This window comes from Lethenteron reissneri, chromosome 45 (assembly GCF_015708825.2).
Source record: "Lethenteron reissneri isolate LAM-NWPU_2019-01 chromosome 45, ASM1570882v1, whole genome shotgun sequence".
Lineage (NCBI taxonomy): Eukaryota > Metazoa > Chordata > Hyperoartia > Petromyzontiformes > Petromyzontidae > Lethenteron > Lethenteron reissneri.
The window spans coordinates 6,059,950-6,079,633 of NC_083823.1; the positions used below are offsets into that span (position 1 = coordinate 6,059,950).

Genomic DNA, 19,684 nt, shown 5'->3' on the forward strand with positions numbered 1-19,684 from the left:
AAAGCAGTTCTCAAGAAATTAGTTATCAGTCTAGATGATTTAAAAGTGCATAGCTCCAGTGGCTTCCTAATATCTGAAGAGCATTCCAGACGGCCGCAGAAGCGCATCTGAAAGAACGCGATGATGCAGTGACCGTCTTTGTTCGATGAGAGATGTGCTGGTGCACTTCTTCAGGAAATGCTGATAGTTTTCTTTTTTGCATACTGCATAAACGCTTTGTGCTTTTGACAACATGTATGCTTGTAGTCTGAAACCTTCATAAGGACAACGTTGCATTGGGTTTCCCTGCAAGAATCTGTCCCTTGTCTGGACCCCTCGGTTGACATAAGAGCAGAAAAAAATGTCAACTCTGTTGCCTTGCAAAAGGTTCAACATTCTTTTCTGCCGTGTGCTGATTGACACTTAAAAAAAGAGGGAATGCTTATTTTTTTTATCAAACACAAGGAGTAAGTCAAAAAATGTTGAGATCAGTACGTTTAACTGTTGGGCTGAATGCGCAGTTATGTCCCCGTGTACCGATTGTTAAATCATACGGCAAGATGTAATTCTCTGCTGGAGTTTGAAGTCAGCATTACATGAGAATTTAATCAGCATTTTATTTTTGTACGTCATCAAAATGAAGAAAGAGAGTTATTTTTTGTTGTGAAACATTATGAACTTTGACCTTTGGGCCACCTAGCCATCCCCCACAAACATCATCACGTCCTGAAGAAACCTGATGCCTTTCTCTCTGCAGTCCCCGTACAAGTATTAATCAAGGCTGAGCCCTCTGCCACTCCTTATCCTGAGATCTGACAAAACCAGGCTCTGAGACAGTGCTGCAAGAAGGCCTCCCCCATGCTATCACCATCTCTCAATGTCCTGTGATGGCCCAATCCATCTCACTCCTGTACGTGAGCTGCGGGTCTCATCACCGCTCCATCTCTCTCTGCTGGGGCATGTTCTCTGTCATCCCATTACCAGTCCCGTCCAATGGCCATAAACCCTTGCAATTCTGCCTAAGCAGCAACTATCAACAATTTTTTTTTTCATTTGAACTTTATAGCGGGACCCCGGGGGTTCCATAAACCCCTGGCTCTCGCATAAACTGCGTTGCAACGTCATTTTATGTCTGTTGAAGGCGAACGACACGTCGATCTATTCCTCTCGACGAGCTCTACATGATGCGATAATCAAAGTTTCAAAATTTTGTTTCTTCTGCACATTCGTCCTCGCTGCGCTTGGACGACATGACAACAGAATAATCCGCGCCCGGTGGGACGGAGTCACCAAAAATGAGTTTAACACGTAGGCTTTCACGACCAATATTATTCATAATAAAGTTTTTGGGTTAGATCGCGTTATTTATAAATGCGTCGTAACCATCCACCACCCGACACGGCCAATCAGCAAAAAAAGTGTCACGTTAACAAAAGACAAATAGTTCACTACTTTAGCCCACCGGTGTGTTGAAGCGTGAAACCACAACATTTACAAATTATCTTTTTTAATTATTACGATTTTGACTTCCGTTTATTCGGGACCCCGGGGTCCCACCATGAGGTTAATTTTACCAGGTAAGGCCCACTGAACTGCATAGGTATTTTTCAGAAGCGACTGGGCCACAAATCGTAGCTCAACGAAGTAACTTATCATGCGGAAGTTTATAGCAGCCAAATACTCTAATCGCGTGATTCTAAGTATGGTGTCTGACCCATTGGTGGTGGACACTAATTGAAAGGCCTCGTCAGTATTCCGCTCTTCATTGTAAATTTTACATTTTGCTCCGGTCAAGTGTAGCAAACGACTTTTAAGAGGCCACTAAAATATCCATTTAAACGCATTTACGGCTTGAACAACCAATTTATAGCTGTGTCCATTAAGTGTAAACTGTTTGCCCGGAGAGTAACGGTTGTTGTCTTTTCAGGTTAACGACTTAAGTTCTGACAATAATCGTGGCTACTGGATTTTTTTTTTATAACCCAAAGCAGTTCTCGACAACATTTGCCGTTCGCGAACGTTGTGAAGGTTGAGGAGAAATAAAAAAGACTTTGTTATGCCAAGAGAGGGAGAGCAAAAATGTTTTTGTGTGAAATTACAAAAAGAATCTCCGAGCGAAAACATTACAGCCGCAGTTCGGCGTTGTTATTGCTCGAGTCCTTTCAGCGCTAGGCAGTGCGTGCAGAAGGTGAAAGAAGCTCACGGGAAGGGTTGTTGCTCCGCTGAAGGACGCTGTTGATTGATGCTGCGGAGAGTACGTGTGTAGCCAGGCCACGTGTTTTGGTTGCGGGGCCTTGCCAATTCAAATTAGACAAATCCAAAAAGGAACTATTTGGTGCAACATTTGCTGCTTAGCGTGAAAAAAAAACGTTATCTTGCGTGTGATATTCTGCTTGGGCTGGAGGCTTTTGGATGCAGCGATGGCGATATGGCAATGGTTGCTAGAAACGGTGTTGAGCTCTGAGTTGTTGTTACTCCGTCGTATGTGTGGCTTTGCTCTGGGCACACAAGCTTCTTCCCGCATGCCAAAGACTTGTCAATGGAATTGATCAAACATTCCAATGGAGGATCCTCCTGAAAATGACTCTTGAGACTCGGTGAGTCTTTTCTGGTTAAATTCAGGGCATTTATTTTTGGTCTCAGTAATGCATGTTATGAATTTGTCATGACATGTAACAATCGTGATTCAAGGCGGTTCAATTCATGTAGGTGACAAGTAGTGATGTGGTCCCATAGTAATCACGTCTAGCTAATTATGGTGAAACCGCTGCAGGGGATCGGCCAAATTCAACGTTGAATACAGCGAAAAGTTAAATCAGGCAACCGAATCGAGTACAATTTCCCCCCTTTTGTGAACGCGCAACAAAAGGAAAAAATGCGCAAAGTTGTAAAAAGCCACGACAAGGTCGAACTGACAACGGGGAAACACATTTCAATGGCATTCAAAAGTATGCGGAGGTCGCAACTCTAATCGCTCACTCTCGCATTTCAATTTCCTCGCCTGCCCGGTACCGACCATGGATGACGACCACGACCACCACCACCACCACCACAAGTTCCACTTCTGGAATTAGCTGAGCGATATAACCCCGCGCACCGCCGTGGACACCTGCATGTCCTCCCCGTGAAGCTGAGCGCAGCTGACGCTAACCAGCGCCGTTTGTTTTAAACCAACTGCGCGTGACTAACGCGGGTTTCGCGCGGTGAGCGTAAATGCGCGTCTGGTTTATGTGACGACCCGGGTGGGGGGGGGGGTGGTGGTGGAGGCCCCACGCCGACCTTATAAAGGTGTGCATCTGGACACTTTTAACTTTGTGTACGGCTTGCGCAGGCGGGAGTGCATCACCGTCGCCGCCGGTCTCCTCGCGGAATGTTCGCGGGACGTCGACATGCAGGCCGCCCCGGGAGTAAACACAGATAAAAGCCACCCGTCTGTGTTTAGTCTAAATTGCGTCTTGCACACGCACACGCGCGCGCGCGCGCGTCCGCGCGTACCACCCGCGCACTGAACGGGCGGTGGCATTTCGCGTTGGACACTCGCACGCGCGGCCTTGTTTACGTTACGGCCCCGGACAGCCGCTGCTCACCGTGGGGGGCGCGGGGGGGTGGGTGTAAGGGGGGCGGGAGGGGGGTCGCGTCTTAGCGCTCCCTCTCCACTCAAGTTCCCTGAGCAACCCAAATAAAATCCTGAAGACCACTCGTTTGGCCGCGAAGGGCCAATTTTTTTTTTTTCCGGCATCTTCCGACCCGCGTCTCGATCGCTTTATGGTTCCCAGCTCTGGCACGACGACGGGTTTGAAAAGGATGTCGAATTCGGGTCGACACGCTTTGCTTGCTTGCTCGCAGGCATTGCGATCCAAGTGGAATTTGCGAAGCGCTGAATTGCTTGCCCTCCGAGCACCTGCTTCGAACGAGTATTAGAACGCGCACCGTCTGTTCTGTATCGTGTCGGGTTGTTACGTACCATATTGATTTATACAGGGCGGTATGCCGGGACGCGTTGATTCGTTGCTTCAAACTGACTGCTTCTCCTCAAGACACTTCAAACGTGTAGATAATCGCTGGCCCAATCACGAGATTTCTGGGTCACAAGCACGTCCACCAATGAGGACTGCAATCCAGGCAGACATCAGTTTTCCACATGTCTTGACAAGGAGGTGATGTTTCGATTTAAAGCTTTCGTGACTGCAGGGATTCATCTTCTTGGTTCTTTCGGTAAAGTCACGTAATAATTTTATTATGTTTTATTTTTATTATTTTATTACTTCCCTTCTACGTGACTTTACCGAAAGAACCAAGAAGACCTTAACACCTGTTTCATCGACGGAAGGGGGAAAACATATTCTTGGTTTTCAAACTTTGATCGTGGCAATGAAAGGTCCCATGAAAACCCATATTCTCTAAAACTACAGGTGACCTTAAGAATTACATCTCATACGAATTATTTTGATGATTTTTTTTCTTTTCTTTTTTACCATGCGGTCAAAAGAGAAACGGCTCTTAAATAAAGCCGTGACTGTGAATCGTGACATTTAATTGAATCAGTTGGGGGCTCGTGAATTGTCGCAGACCGAGTATGAATGGCGATTAGAAAATGTGACATGGAAATTCGTTGCAGACCAAAATGTACATTTTGTATTTGTGCCATTCTTATAGCACAAAGACTATCATTACCTCAGTGGCTATGATTAGGCATTTAAAGATTGACAGTTGTCCCCACCGTGGCGAGATGTTATCTCCCTTGCCTGGTATGCAGAAGGTCGCGGGTTCGAACCCAACCCTGACACCTGTATATTTGAAGTTTGCATGTTCTCTCTCCCCGTGGTCATGTGGATTTTTCTCTGGGTCCTCCAGTTTTTCCCTCCACATTTAGAAATATGCGTTCAGATTATTTGGCTACTATTAATTTCCACATGATGATGATCTGCTTCTTTGAGCTATCATTTGTGGCCAGATTGCTTCTGAAAAAGAGCTATATAGCTCAGTGGGCCTTATCTTGTAAAATAAAAAATAGTTTAGTTAAAAATTTTGATTTAAAGCTTTCGTGACTGCAGGGATTCATATTCTTGGTTCTTTCGGTAAAGTCACATAGAAGGGAAACAATAAAATAATACAAATATAAAACAATAAAATTCTCACGACGTTTCGAACTGCAACACAAGCAATCATCATCAGGTGTGAAATCCACAGCAAGAAAATATTTTTTATTATTTTATTGTTTCCCTTCTACTTTACTGAAAGAACCAATAATATAGTTTAGTTTTAGTTTAAGAACATTTCTGTCTTGAGTCCACTGCAGAACTGGCTCACACAGATAGTGACAAATCTCCTGGACGGTGACCGGCAGTGAATCCCTAATGCTGCGGGGGTTGTAGCCAGATGTCATATTGACAACTTTTAAACATCACAATACATACTCAATATTTATGTGTAACAGCAAGCCACGTCATTTTCCAGGGTACAGCTTTGATGAAGAGCTTCCTGTTGTGTTAAGTGACCACATAAAACTGTCAAGGCTGCTGGCCACTGTGCTGGAAGAGTTTGCGTCTTGCTGACGTAAGCCTATCCCGAGCGGTCAAAAGGTCAATGAGTCCAGTAAATTCAGTCCGCCGGCTCTTGGAAACTGCGAAGCCTCTAAAACGACAAGGAAATCCAACAAACTAAACACGTGTTTTGAGCAACGACATACGGTTTAGGAAGGACGCGCGTGTGGATTTAAAGCTTAGAATAAGAACATTAAAATGTTTCAGGAAACTTTTTATTATTGAGCATGTACGCAGACACCCCGTGTAAGGCTCTCCGAGTTGACGACGTGGGAAAACGCTGAGGAGGAAATGTATATCGCACGTTTTTTGCCATCTTAAGTTACGCACTTGAGGTCCAATTTTTTTTCATCACTCAACTCAGCTCGCGATTAGCGCTTGATTCCAGTCGGCTCCGAGTGTTCTTCATCATCGTCGAAGCTGTCGTGAAGGGTTCCCCAAGCGGTCGCCATGGCTCACAGTCACGCGATACGAGAATCCACCCAGCGCCCCGCGCATGAGCCGATCTCGACGCTCCATCTCTACGGTTGACGGCCTCTCGGGCGTTTGGGCGTGTTTCCTCTTTCGGCTATGATTCCATCGGTAGTCTTGACCGCCGGCCGTCAAATGGTCAAATTCCTAGAATAATTGACAAACATGACATAGAATATTTAAGAGGCATGCACATGTTGGCTTGCCATGCATTTACATTTTCCTGCATTCCTTCTGAGCCCTTGACCGCTTCGGGTGCCTTTACTCGGCAAATAATTGACTTGTTAGAAACTCTTTTCCACGTGACCGGGCGTGGACCAACACCCACAAATTTTATATTCTTTCCCAAAGAAAAAGTGGAAAGGAGTGAAGCGGATTACATGGGTACTCAATCAATCGCATTCTGCCCACCATTTCCCGCTTCACTTACCTTAACGCTTTCCAAATTAAGGGTGTACTCCTCCTGGACACGTGAAACCTTCAACTGGGGGCCTGCGATGCTGTCAACACTCACCGTTAGACCAAAGTCAATAAGCACATCGGGGGGACGTTGGTGGCAGCTGCCAAAAGGTTTCCAACGCGGTGCGCAGTCTGTCAAGGCAAATAATGTACAACTCAATTTGTGGTTGGGCTACATAGAGTAGAGAGGCGAGGCGTGAATTACCAATTCGTGAGTGAGTCGCAGATAAAAATGTGAGGCTCCATGGAACAATTTTCAAAGTTCACTTGACCCCACGGTAAACTGTATGTTTAATTATTGATGGCACCAACAGTGGCTTCAGAACGCGTGTGTAATTAGAGTAACGAGGCAGTTGTCTGCCTCCTTCATTGTGCTGACAAAAAAAAGCATTTTTTCCCACCCCAAAGTGACCAGGCCTCAATGTTAATGATATGTGGCATGGTTAGCTTTGTAGAGCGGTCCAGGAGATTCCTAGACATGTGGTTAATGAACCACATCGGTGCAACTGCCCACCCGATGGTGAAAAAAGGACCGGCAAGTGAAAGACTATTGGCAGATTAGGCCATGAATCATTAACCTTTAACCCTTTCCCCTCCCTCCTAACTCTCTTTTCTTTTTTTGTCGTTTTTTCCCCTTTGCTACCTTAACCTTTGTGAACTTTTGGGGATGGGCACAATGGAAAGAATAGACACCAGACCTTGGGTGTTCTCACACAAAGGACGTGGTCCATCCTAGGCCCGAGCATTTGTAAACCATGGCAACGGTAGCCATTTTAATAATCAAATTAAAATACCAAATGTTCGTTTCGTCAGTTTTCTCAAGTACTGATTTAAAGTAAGTGATAGCGGACACAAGATACACCAACGTGACATCTTCCCTGATATTCATGCGTTTTGTGGGATATTTTATTTAAAAGAGAAATATTTTCATAAAAACAAATGCTACTTCATCAACGGCATTGACAAGCATCACAATGATTAATCTGTCGGACCAGTGGTGAACTTGCTCTACCATGGGTATTGTATTGCTCATATTTGTCTATTCTCCAGTCCTCCATTGTTGAGATTTCCTGTGTTTATTAATTGTACCGACACAATTGTTTTACATGAATGCGCTCATTATCTTGTGTTACTCCTCGAACTCCGAAACGTTTCTGAACATTAGGGCGGGAAATATGCGAATAATACCTTTGTTTTGTGTTCGAGTTAAACTTAGGGCAACAACAATTAACGTTGAAGAAGTTCAACAACAATTTTACATTGTTTCATAGTTTTATAATGTTTAGCAAGTCGCGAATGTGCCTGTCACTCCCACGTGTTTGCATTTCTGCCGCACTCAACTTACCATGAGTTCTGCCCTCTCGCTGTGCGTGCCCTGGGAATCATTGTTCCCCACACTTGGCAGGGACCTGTCAAACATCTCAAGCCAAACTCACGGGACAACCGCCTTCTTCGGAAACTTGTTTCTACACGCGCACGCTCTTCCATTTTTGGTTCTCGCCGCGGAGCATTGGACCCCGGCTATTACTTTAAGCAGGAATGCCTCGCCGAGTCTTGAAGACACGCTGTTCGGAAGGGTCTTGCTACATTGGATTGCTGTCCAATGAACCTCGTGTTTCGTTTAGGGGTTTTTTTCTTTTACCGTGTGGGAGACATCTGTAGTGCTGGAGGAAAACCTGCCATGGCTTCGCTCTCAAGATCCAACAAGGTCAAGGGACATTTTGTGTGGTGGTGGCAAACATTCTAGAGTTGAAGTTTTCGTGACTGCAAGGATTCATACTCTTTGGTTTTTTCGGTAAAGTCACGTGGGTAAAAAATTCAACTTGATACAGTCATTTTGCTGTGACGGTTCTACCTGAAGACGGAAGCTTGTGTTGCCTCCGAAACGTCGTGATTTAATGTAGTTGGTTTTTTTCATTTAACTTTTTTACCTACGTGACTTTACCTGAAAAAAACAAAGAGTATGTGTGGCAAACAGTGTTTTGCTTGGGGGAATTAACAGTTGCCCAGTAAAATTATTAAATCTATCCCTTTGTAAGTTTATCACCACACCGGTCGGCGTAGATTGGTGATGTGGGGGGCCTGTGCTGTTTCAGATATTTCTCGCCACTGATGTTAGCTGTGGCTGGGGAATTGATCTCAGGTCACCGGATTCATAGTGCAGTGCGCTAACTTCTGTACCATTACTCCGTTCATAAAAGCACGTAAAATGCCGCTTAAAGCAACAGCAAAGATGAAAGCCCAGTAAAAAAAAGTTGCTCTGTAAAAATGACAAAGCAAAACCTGCTACCCAGTATTACTTATCATATGTTATTCTCTATTACGTCCTACATTTGGTGTGGTTAGGAAGCAAATACAGAAGGAGATGTTCCAGTTTCAAAGCGTTTTCTTTACTTTTAAATTAAATATTTATAAATCGCATGACAACCCATCGTAGTTTTTTTTAGCTTTCTGTCTGAACCATCAGACAGATGCCTGGTATAAAACTAAACACACCAGCAAAACAAAACACATGAATGATTCCAGATTTGTTACACGAGACACTATTCCCACCACTGTGTACTTGAGTTTACATTCAGTGTCCATTAACATCGGGACGTTTGGGAAATGTTTCCTCTTCTGGGCTCAACAGAATCCGACTTTCCCACGTTTCGAACTCGGGCCACCGGATCTATAGCACAGTGCGTTAATCACTGCACCACCACTCCCCGGGCACAGATAGGGGAGGCCTTTGTGGAACAGCGCAATGAGATTGGGTTGTAAATTCACGTTTTTTGTTGTTGTATTATTTGCAACTATTTTGTTAGTCGACTGCTGGATGAAGGCCTCCTGACGTGTTTGCTGTGAGGGTTGTTTGACCATACTTCACCACGCTTGCCATTGCAGGATGTTAAGGGGGTTTGCCCAAGACCAGTTCAATTATTATTCGCCACTGCTGTTAGCCATTACCAGGTATCGAACTCGGATCACAGATTTCAATAACTCCTACTTCTATAGAGCTCTTCATCCATGGATCACAGACCACTGTCCACGACATGCATACACAATCTGAATAAAAATCAATAAGCATAGCTCTAACCACCTTGCCGCAATTCCACCCCACATCGCACTACACACATTGCGCATTCCTCCACGCGACAATCGAATTTTGTCCTGTTCTGTAAACCCCGAGGTAGGTAGGACGCCCAATTACTGCACGTGCATCTTGAACTCTCCGTGCACAGCGCGCCTGTGGGCTGCCTCGAGTGGAACAGATGGCAAGCCCGTCTTGCACAAATAATGGACCATGAGAGAAGCAAATCCTGGTAGGCAATCAGAGAAGGTCGTGAAAGGACCCTCCGTCTGGATTGCTTGAGCGTCGGTTTTCCTGTTATTGTTGCAGCAATCTCCGCTTCTCCTCCCGGCTGCTTCCCCTTTGTCACTGTTTAAACACAAGGAAAGCAATGGGAAATGGGATGGGCCCCCTCCGCTGTCCAGAGGCTCCCATCACATTTGTAAAAATCTAAAATCACAGCGCGATTTTAATAAAGTTGTCTATTTGGTAATTGTTTTTGTTTTACCCTTCTATTAGAGCCTAGTCTCACACCCATGTGAGACTAGGCTCTAAGGAAAGCTGTCTCGGGTGTGGATCAATCCACTTCAAGGACAGTGCATATATTATCAGAGTTATGTTTTTTGTTTGCATTATGACTGCAGGTATTGCGGTCTATGCAAACATGACTCCTTGTAAAAAAAGGTGTCAGTTTTGTTGCCAGATAGAAGGGTATAAAATATAAAACCAATCATGATATTTTATACTGGCAAATGAGGTTCCAATGTTGTCTATTTGGGTCAAGGTCACCACCCCTCCAAGTGATTTAGGTGTCACCAGTTCCAGCGTTAATCAATTATAAACAACTTTAGATAAATATAGCTCGTACGTGCCTGTTATTGAAAGGCATAAGCGGGTTCAAGACGTGGCGCAATTCAATTTGTACAATTCAATATCCGAGTAAAGCTGAGTTGGCTTGGGCAGGGCACACATCTCTGGAGGGGATGCTGGCCGTTGGTCAGGAAAAGTTGATGAAGCGGCAGCCAAGGTACGGAACACGTCCCAGAGGACGTCCGCCGAGAAGACGTAGCGACGAAAGCAGTTCGTGTGCTGGTGCTAGGTGGATTATCGCAGAGTAACGATGGCAAGTGCTTGGGGAGGCATTCATGCAGCAGCGGATTGATCGTGGCTGGTGACGATGTATGTTACATACTGTGGTGGAATCATAATAATTGATCATTTAAATTTATGAAGCGCCCTTTAACAATCGTTCTCAGGGCACTAAATAGTGGCACATTGGTGTTTTAGTTCACGGGCCCGAGCATAAATCGGTACCAGCTGGGGATGGCGGAATGTTAGTCGTACCGATTTTCATATATGGCTAAAATGAGAGTGGATTGCTTGAGAGGCAGCTCTCCAGACTCATTTCAAATGGCTATCACAAACTTCACCATTATTAAAGTTGTGCCACCTCAGGTGGTACCGACAAGATATCTGGTCTGGACTCATGGACTATCTGGGACCACAGTTAGTCTCGTACACTCCTCCACTCGGCTGAGGAATAGATCGACATTGTTGCATTCATGTCCTGCGTGTGCTTTGGATGCTCAGCGGGAAAGCTGAATTTACATTGCGTTTTTTATTATAGGCTTTTCACAAAACTTGTAACTTTACTCAAGAAAACACTTTCTAACTTTAAAAGCTCCATTATTTGCTTCCTATCTGGTACAAATCTACGACAATGCCATTTAGATGTTTTATTGAGCGGAACTATGTTTATTTTAGGGGTCAAGTGGTGGCGAAGTGGTGGCGCAGTGGTTAGCGCACTGTGCAATGATTCTGGTGACCCGAGTTTGATTCAAAGCCATGGCTAACATCAGTGGTGATATCTGAAACGGTCCTGGGCCAACCATTCACCCACATGCACTAGCCAGTGTGGTGAAGTATGGCCAAACAACCTCTATGACCATGGGGAGGCATTGATCTCGCAGTTGTTAGACAAACGGCTGAATATTTGTAATATATTTTGATGTATATACTGCTATATTTAGGCGGATATTACGTGTATCGTGGACTGCAAAGAAAACAAATGAATGGGTTCCGGAGAAGGCTGTTGTTGAAAGAAGGTGATAAAATCAGGAAAGCTTAGCCTACGATGGGTCATGTCACGAGAAAAAATTGAACTTGTTTGGAAAAGCAGATTATGCAAGGCACAATACCTGGTTCACGTGCGCGAGGAAGCCCAGGGACGACTTGGACGAGGCTTGATAAAAGGTCTCTATATCAAAGGGAGACCTGCATCACAAAGCGATATAGCGTATGTGTGAAATAGGTGAAACGTGAAGAACTCCAAAATGAACATCGAAGCATTGAGCAATTAACAATAATAATGCGTGAATCCATGGGACTTATTTTCCAGGATTCACCAGCGGGTATACATGACCATATAGGGACTGAAAATAACGACACATCAAAAAAAATCGCCTCGTAAAATAACTACAACATAGACCTCCGTAATTGGTAATAACACATTTGCTCGTGTGCTTTCAACCAAACACTAATCTCAGACAAGCTTTTTTCTGTCTGTCTCCTTTTTCTTCCCACACTCACAAATTAAATTCGGGGGTGGCTTTTTTGCTGTTGTTGAGGCCTGTGAGATGAGACGGCCCTCGGTGCCCTCTCAAGAGCCTCGAGGGCCTGTTCCCCCTTGAGGACTATCCATGGGTAGCGGCCGAGGGTCCTTGAGCTGCCCTCCCCAGCCCCCCAACCCCAGGGGTCGCTTGACCCCTTAGAGATGTTCGCGCTCGGGCCGAGGCTAGACCGCCGGCCTTTATTTCGCTTAAAACCCCCCTGCTCTCCACAAAGATGCGACGTGAAGCCTCCAAACGTCTACACATTTTGAGTGCCTAGAAATACAAATTTGGGAGCCCTTTCGGAAAGAGACGGGGGGGACGGTGGAGGGAGACTTTGGGGGAACCGAAAGTCGCGGGCGGATTTTGTTGACCTGAAACAACGCAACGTGATTGTAAAAACTGCAAACTGTTTAAGACATCTGTCAGGTTCGGGCGGAGTAAAGGAGTCGTGCTATATAAACAGCGATACACAATGCGGTCCCATTAACCCCACGGTCGCGTCAACGTGCGTGACCTGGGCAGACCTTGGCGTGTGGGCCACCCGTGCGAAAGCGCCGCCTTGTCACGCACACGCAGCGTTCAGCCTCCTCCGTGGCACGCTGGGGGTAACGTCCGTAACGGTCGTACCCCAAACGGCGCTCTCGGGGGCCCACTCCTGTCCTGACGACGGCGCGTCGTGATAAACGGTGGAATGTTTAGTTGTCACGTGAATATGGGTTTTTTTTTTCCCCCGCGCTTGTTGGTTCGGTGAAAACCGGGTGCTTCTCGGAGTTGCCTTGCTTCACGCGCTCCAGCCCAAGACCGATGAAATTCACCGATGAGTTCACAAGATTCGTGAAAAATCACGACAGTCGCCAAACTCGATTCCAAGCAGGAATGTCGTCGCTTTGAGCAGATCCCCGGCACAAGCTCCACGCCAGTTTGTCCAAACCGGGCCCCCTTTCTTTAGGCAACACTGCACTCTGTACGAGGGTTATTGGAGTCACAGCTCGTGAAGGGGCATTGAGATGGCTTCTCTGTGCCCTCCTGATTTTTAGCCTGACACCGTCACCACATACAGATTAGCGTTTTAACAATGACGCTGTACATATGCCCGATGTCTTTATTATTATTATTGTTCATTACGTTTGTTTACCCAGGAAAGCCTCACTGAGTCTCGGGACTCTTTTGCAGGAGTTTCCTGCCAAGTTTTCGCAGTAGGGGGGTGATGATTGCTGCGATGTACAATCCCAATTGAGTAATTTGCGGTGTAATTTTTAATATACGGCATATTTGGACGACAACGGCCGCACACGCAAAATGGCCTATGCTTGCGAACGACGTCACGGGATGTCTAATGTCCACGACAGAGCAGACGGCAGCGTGGTGTTGTCGTGGCATATTCCACCCTTTACATTAACCAGGACGGCCACTGGGTCGGAACCACGAAGCTCTGCAACGAACAGCGGCGAGCACGCTGCCGCTGAACCCCGTGTCACCACCTGTTACGTAATGCAAGAGGAAATTTACCAGAGTGTTAGTCTCTAACTTCACTCCCTGTTTCATAAGTGATTGATCAGTGTTCAAACGAGACGAGTGCTTCTGTTTGGCAGTGGAAGTATATATTGTGCATGTTTGGAATTGCCGGGTCTGTCTGGAATATTTCTGCATGGTGAGTGGGAGGTGTAGGATAAAAAAAAAAATTCGGTTTGGAATTTTGAAATAAATATTTAGAACGACTGAATAAATGTGGGGCCTCATGCCCTTTTAACCCAAACTCGTTTGTGCATGTAAGCGTTGCAGCCCTCTTTATGAATCCATTCCTGGATGAAGGCCTTCCCACGCTCGCATCCGTCGTGGGGGTTGTCTGACCATACATCACCGCGCCGGTCATTGCGCATTGGTGAAGCAGGTGGCCCAAGACCGTTTTGATTACCGGCCACAAGTGCCGCGGCCGGTATTTGAACTCGGGTCGTTGGGCTCAGAGCCCGGTGCTCTAACCACTGCGCCACCGTTCCACCGCTCATTTACAAGGGCAGTATTTGCACGCAGAAATATATAAAAGTGCACATAATTTGCCCTGTGCTTCTTGAAATAAATGCACGCGGATACAACGTAATTTAACATTTGGGAACGATACGTGAATCATGTTTTCAAATATATATAAACATATGAGCTCTATAAAACTGGTTTGACATTTTCCACAGACGGTGCAGGATACAGACAAAAACAAACTTTCAGGCGACGGTGTTTGGTTTACCTGCAAATAGTCAACATAGGATGCGTGCATAGACATCCTCAGGTTGTCCCGGATTTTATGTTTTCAAAAAGGTCTGTTTTTAATGTTCGCCCAGTGGAAAGAAACAACAAAGTAGAATTCCTTAAGGGTGCAGTTCGTCTGAAACACAAACAGAAATGTTCCATAACACCATCGCGGGAGCTTACTCAGCTCCCCGAGTGGGGACATTCATCGGCGCCGACATCGCATTGTTTGAGATTTCGACAGAAAAGAAAAGTTCCACTCACGTCTGCTGGGAATGGGGATATTAACATTTTAGATTTTTTTAAAACAACAACAAAAGGCATACGAGTACCAAATAAAAGATATGGCAATAACAGAAGGGACAAATTGTGAGAAAACGTGCTTGGGGCTTTTGTGCGCGGATGCAAGCTGTGCTCGGAGGGTTGAACGTGTCTAGAGATTTGCATTGTGGGACAACTCACATTGTCATCATTACTACTATCACGCTTGTACACCCACGAAAGCCTCACCGAGTCACACGACTCTTTTAGTGGGAGGGAAGGGGTCCTGCCAAGTTGTCGCAGTCGGTGGCGATGATTGTTACGTATATTCCATAATTTGCCGTGTGCGAATAAATTTTTTTTTTCTTTTTCGATTTAAAGCTTTCGTGACTGCAGGGATTCATCTTCTTGTTTCTTTCGTTAAAGACCAAGAAGAAAAAAACATTTTTTGCTCAAATTGGGCCGTGACGCCGGCAAACGATGGCCTACTCTTCCGAACGACGTCACGGGGATCTTTTAACATCCGCTGACTGTGATGCAGACGGCCCCCGTAGTTTTTCTGTGTTTTTTTTATGCTTGATACTCCCATAGTACTCCCGTAGCAGTAACCAGCGGCGGCCGCTGAACGAGAACCGTGGACGTGTGCAATGAGCGAACGAACGCTCGACCGCTCGGCCGCATCCCACGAGACGATGGTCTGGTGACCCAGCAGGCAGTTTCGAGCGCGGGCCCCCGAAGTACGATCGAATTTGTCGTCGCGTAAAGAGTTGACACGCTCTCGAAGTGAGCAAGAACTTGTGGAAAATGGACGATGGAAGGGAATTCCAGTCGACGAGCGTGAGCTAAGGCTGCCGCGACATCACTTTTCAAGATGCTTTTTGATAGATCCACTTTCAAGATATGTACGTATGAGTGGTGAACTTCTTTCGCACCGTACACAATCAACCGTGCTAATGGGAGGTGCTGGGGAAGGCCACCAAACTGTGGGTCTCTGTGCGAGTCTTTTATGTATGTATGTTGAACTTCTATTGCACCGTACGTAGCCAACCATGCTAGTGGAAGGTGTGGGGGAAGGACAAACTAAAGACAAAAAGCAGTTGGAAATAAAAGAGTTTTCAATCTAGATGGTTTAAAAGTGTATAGCTCCAGTGGATTCCTAATATCGGAAGAAAGAGCATTCCAGACGGCCGGTAGACATCTTTGTTCGATGGCTAGCCAAAATCCGCTGCGATATGACGATTGCCCTGATATCAGTTCCCATAACTTTATAATTGTATTTTGCATTTTTGTTCTATGATAAGGTTAGCTGATCGACTGTGATACGGGACGAGTTACATTGGCTACCTATCAAACATAGCATTGTTTTAGATTTGAAGCTTTCGTGACTGCAAGGATTCATATTCTTAGGATTTTCGGTAAAGTCACGTAGGTAAAAATTTTCAATCAATAAAAGTAAAGAAACGTCGTGATTTTTATTTTATTTTTATTTTACTTTTATGAATAAAATTTTTTACCTACGTGACTTTACCGAAAAATGCTAAGAATATAGGATTGTTTACAAACTATGCCAGCTCATCTGCAAGAGTCTGCATCGATCAGCTCCGTCCTATCTTGCCGAGCGGCTGTACCAACCTCAACGGAACCCCAATTTTACGCCGGCTACGATCCAGAGCCCATGGCGACCGTTCTGCTGTATCCTTGCACACAACCTTGTCCGGCGATACGGCCAGGGCAGCTTCACCGGGGCCTCGGGGCCAGAGAACTGGGCCTGGTTACCGGCAGCAGATGTTTGAGACTCCTTAAAGTCAGTTTTCAACAGACATAAAACAGAGTTGTACTCTGTTTGATCAGCGCACATTCGTGATGGACTAGACTCGTCAGAACATGTGATCACGAATGTTCAGACGGACTAAATGTTCTACAACTGCCATTCACTCAACCCAAGCCTTTCCACGACTCTTTATAATCATTATAATCTGCAGTGCTTATCAAGGCCCATGTTGTCAGTTACACAAAAACTAAATATAATTTCATGGACCACTGCAATGATGACATCATTTAATCGCCACGCTGTCATTTAACAGCAGAAAATATTTAACAAAGCATTAATTGAATGAATAATGCGAGTTTATTTTCAACTTGCATTCAACATATATTTGCCATGAAATACAAATACGTGCAAAAAATGTAATGACCAACGGTCATGCCAATATTTATTTTTTCTGAACGGATGGTACGATTACCGTGGACCCTCGTATCGTACGATGTGTTGTAGTCTCGCCACATTGCGACAACTTGTAACGCGAACCCGGCGCAATGCCCAGTGGCCCACACTTGTGGTCTCAATTCCCGCTGGGCGACTTGTGAAATAAATCTGGTTGGGATTTATGAGAACGGGAATTAATTGGAGCGTCGGCTTGCCAACGCGATTGTGTTACGCGTGTTTGGAAAAAAATCTCCAAAGAAATTGTTCCATCGCGGCGATGACACATCGCCGTCTGTGGCTTGTTCTGCTGTTTTTGCTTCTGCCAAATGAAATCGGCAATAATTTGATGACTCCATCACCAGACGCGGAACCCCAGAAACAGCGATTGGAAATACTTTTTGCGATACCCTTTCATACATCGTAAAATGCAGACACAGTGTGTTCTGGGGATTAGCAACTCGAATATAACAGTTTTTATTTTGTAGCTGGCATGACGGTTTCCCTTTTTTAAAAAGCGAGGGGTCAAAACACAATCTTTCCCATACAATTTCCTTACAAAAGATAGCCTTGTAAATGGGAATAAAGACTCCTAACCATCGAGAGGAATGTATTTACCACGTCTGCACAGATACCTCTTTGTCTTTTGATGCTATAATCGTAGTGCCAAGCGAAGATTATCACGTGGGCAATCCTGACTTAAATGTCAGATGTGTCCTCGAGCATCTAATATAGGCAGACACCCCCTGCCCCCCCCCCATCTTGAATGCCTTGAATTTCGTGACATCCGAACACTATGGTAACTGTTTTGGTTTATCTTGGACAAGTAAAAGAAATCTTTATGGGCAACTTGGGGAACTGATCAAATGTAACAGATGTAAAATATCTTCAATTTGAAGCTTTCGTGACTGCAGGAATTATTCTTTGGTTCTTTCGGTAAAGTCACGTATAAAGATAAAATAATAAATTAAATAATAGCATACGACGTTTCGATTGCAACACAAGCAATCATCATCAGGTATAAATGAAATAGCAACAAAAAATCTAACCAGAAAACTATAGACAGACATATAAGCAGACAGATATCACCAAGATACATACAGAGAGTAACACAGGGTACAGAGAGGGGGATCGTCTCTGTGGGGTGTTGCAATCGAAACATGGTATGCTATTATTTAATTTATTATTTTATCTTTATACGTGACTTTACCGAAAGAACCAAAGAATAGATGTAAAATAATACAAGACTAACACATTAACGGCAATCTCTCTTGCTCTTGCCTCCTTCCTAAGTTCATCTGGGACATTTTGTGTGGATGTGCTGTGTCCAATTTGTTTTCCTAGTCTGCTGATGTTTACAGCCCTTGGTCAATCCGCTGCTGGATGAAGGCCCCCTCCCTCCATGGTGTGTCGGTCATGGGGGTCGTTTGACCATACTTCCCCACGCTTGCTGCGTGTGGCATCTCTACGTGCTATGAAGAAGGGCGAGTGTCCAAAACGTCGCCTATTGTATACTGTTCCTTTTATGGAAGTATTGACGAGTGTGTTGAGTGTTTTTTTGTTGTTCGTTAATTATGCCTTGTGCACCACTGCATCGCCACATAATTTGGTCACTGTGGGTTGGTGAAGTTGGGGATGCCAACACCGGTTCAGATATCACTCGCCACCAATGATAGCCGTGAGCAGTAATCGAACTTAGGTAGCCGGGTTTAGAGTGCAGTACGCTAACCCGTGCATTTGGTTTGTGTTACCCAGGTCTCTCTTTAACAACATTTTGGTTTATCTATGACTTGATTCCTACCTGGTCACAAATAAAGAACCCACATTATTGGATTAGCAAGGATGACCTTCAAGAATGCATGCCTCATTGAATTACAAGTTAACATACCATGTTGGATTTTTTTCTAAGCTGACTCTTTCGGTTCTGGCCTTCGTAATGTTTTGACTTCTTAAAAATCACAAAGCTTCTCAGGCCGAGGAGTAAAACGGCAATAGAGTCATTCTTTCATCACTCGCCGTTGTCGGGCACTTGGGGGGGGGGGGAAACGTAAACCAAACTGCGAGCTGCTTCTCACACCAAATCAAATCAAGTCATCGGTACATTCGCTGTCCGTGCCACTCTAATGACACTCGGCCATCGCTCAGGCAATATGCTTCACAGCTGAGCATCGTTGTCAGTAGTTTACAGCAGAGGGGAGACATGTTGCAGTCTGGTTTTCCCCCCCCGGCCCCCCAATACATTTTCAGGTAAACTTAAAAAATTTGGAACTTGACGCCGGCTGCGATAGCGGCCTCCACTTTTACTGCGAAGTGTCCGCTACAAAAGCGGATGGTGCACGCCGTTTGATTTGTAGCAGCGGGCGCTGCGTTGACCAGGGCGGCCGCCGGGCTTCTACCGCGAAGCCTCCGCGACAAGTGGAACGTTCTCCGCCGCGCAAAGCCTCGTCTCATCCTGCGCAGTAGCGGAACGTTCCGTCCGGAGGCTTTTGGCCATCGTAAAAACAAAAAACGGACGGATGCAACAACAGATAGATCAATGTAAACCCAGTTGCAATTCGCCAATGGTCAAAGTGGATTCTGTACCTACGCATGCATTTTATGTACGTGTGTTGAACTTCTTTCGTACCGTACGTAGTCAACCGTGCTAATAGGAGTTCTACTGTAGTACGGTTAAAAAAATCCTACATGTTTCTCGTGATAAACTATGATCCCTAAAAGTCCACATCATCCGTGTGATCCCTGCCATCCCTGCTCCATCAACCATTCCTCCAAAACTCACCTCGTCCCTGCTTCCTCCAAACCAAGCCACACTCTCTTATTATCCCTGTGACGTTATCGGCTCAATAACAGAGTGCCCGTCGTA

The 19,684-nt window shown here is 45.3% G+C and overlaps 1 protein-coding gene and 2 long non-coding RNA genes across 3 annotated transcripts in view; 1 reads left to right on the forward strand and 2 right to left on the reverse strand.

The window, feature by feature from the left end:
• LOC133353864 (collagen alpha-6(IV) chain-like) overlaps positions 1 to 19,684 on the forward strand; it is a 177,198-nt gene that overhangs the window by 20,869 nt on the left and 136,645 nt on the right. The gene's annotated exons all lie outside the window — the stretch shown is intronic.
• On the reverse strand, positions 5,616 to 8,240 carry LOC133353930 (uncharacterized). Its single transcript, XR_009756495.1, has 3 exons — positions 7,798 to 8,240; positions 6,508 to 6,584; positions 5,616 to 6,140 (listed from the first exon to the last, which is right to left on the reverse strand). It is a non-coding gene; the product is annotated as an uncharacterized LOC133353930 (long non-coding RNA).
• Positions 8,757 to 12,710, reverse strand: LOC133353922 (uncharacterized). Its single transcript, XR_009756494.1, has 3 exons — positions 12,641 to 12,710; positions 11,703 to 11,778; positions 8,757 to 9,873 (listed from the first exon to the last, which is right to left on the reverse strand). It is a non-coding gene; the product is annotated as an uncharacterized LOC133353922 (long non-coding RNA).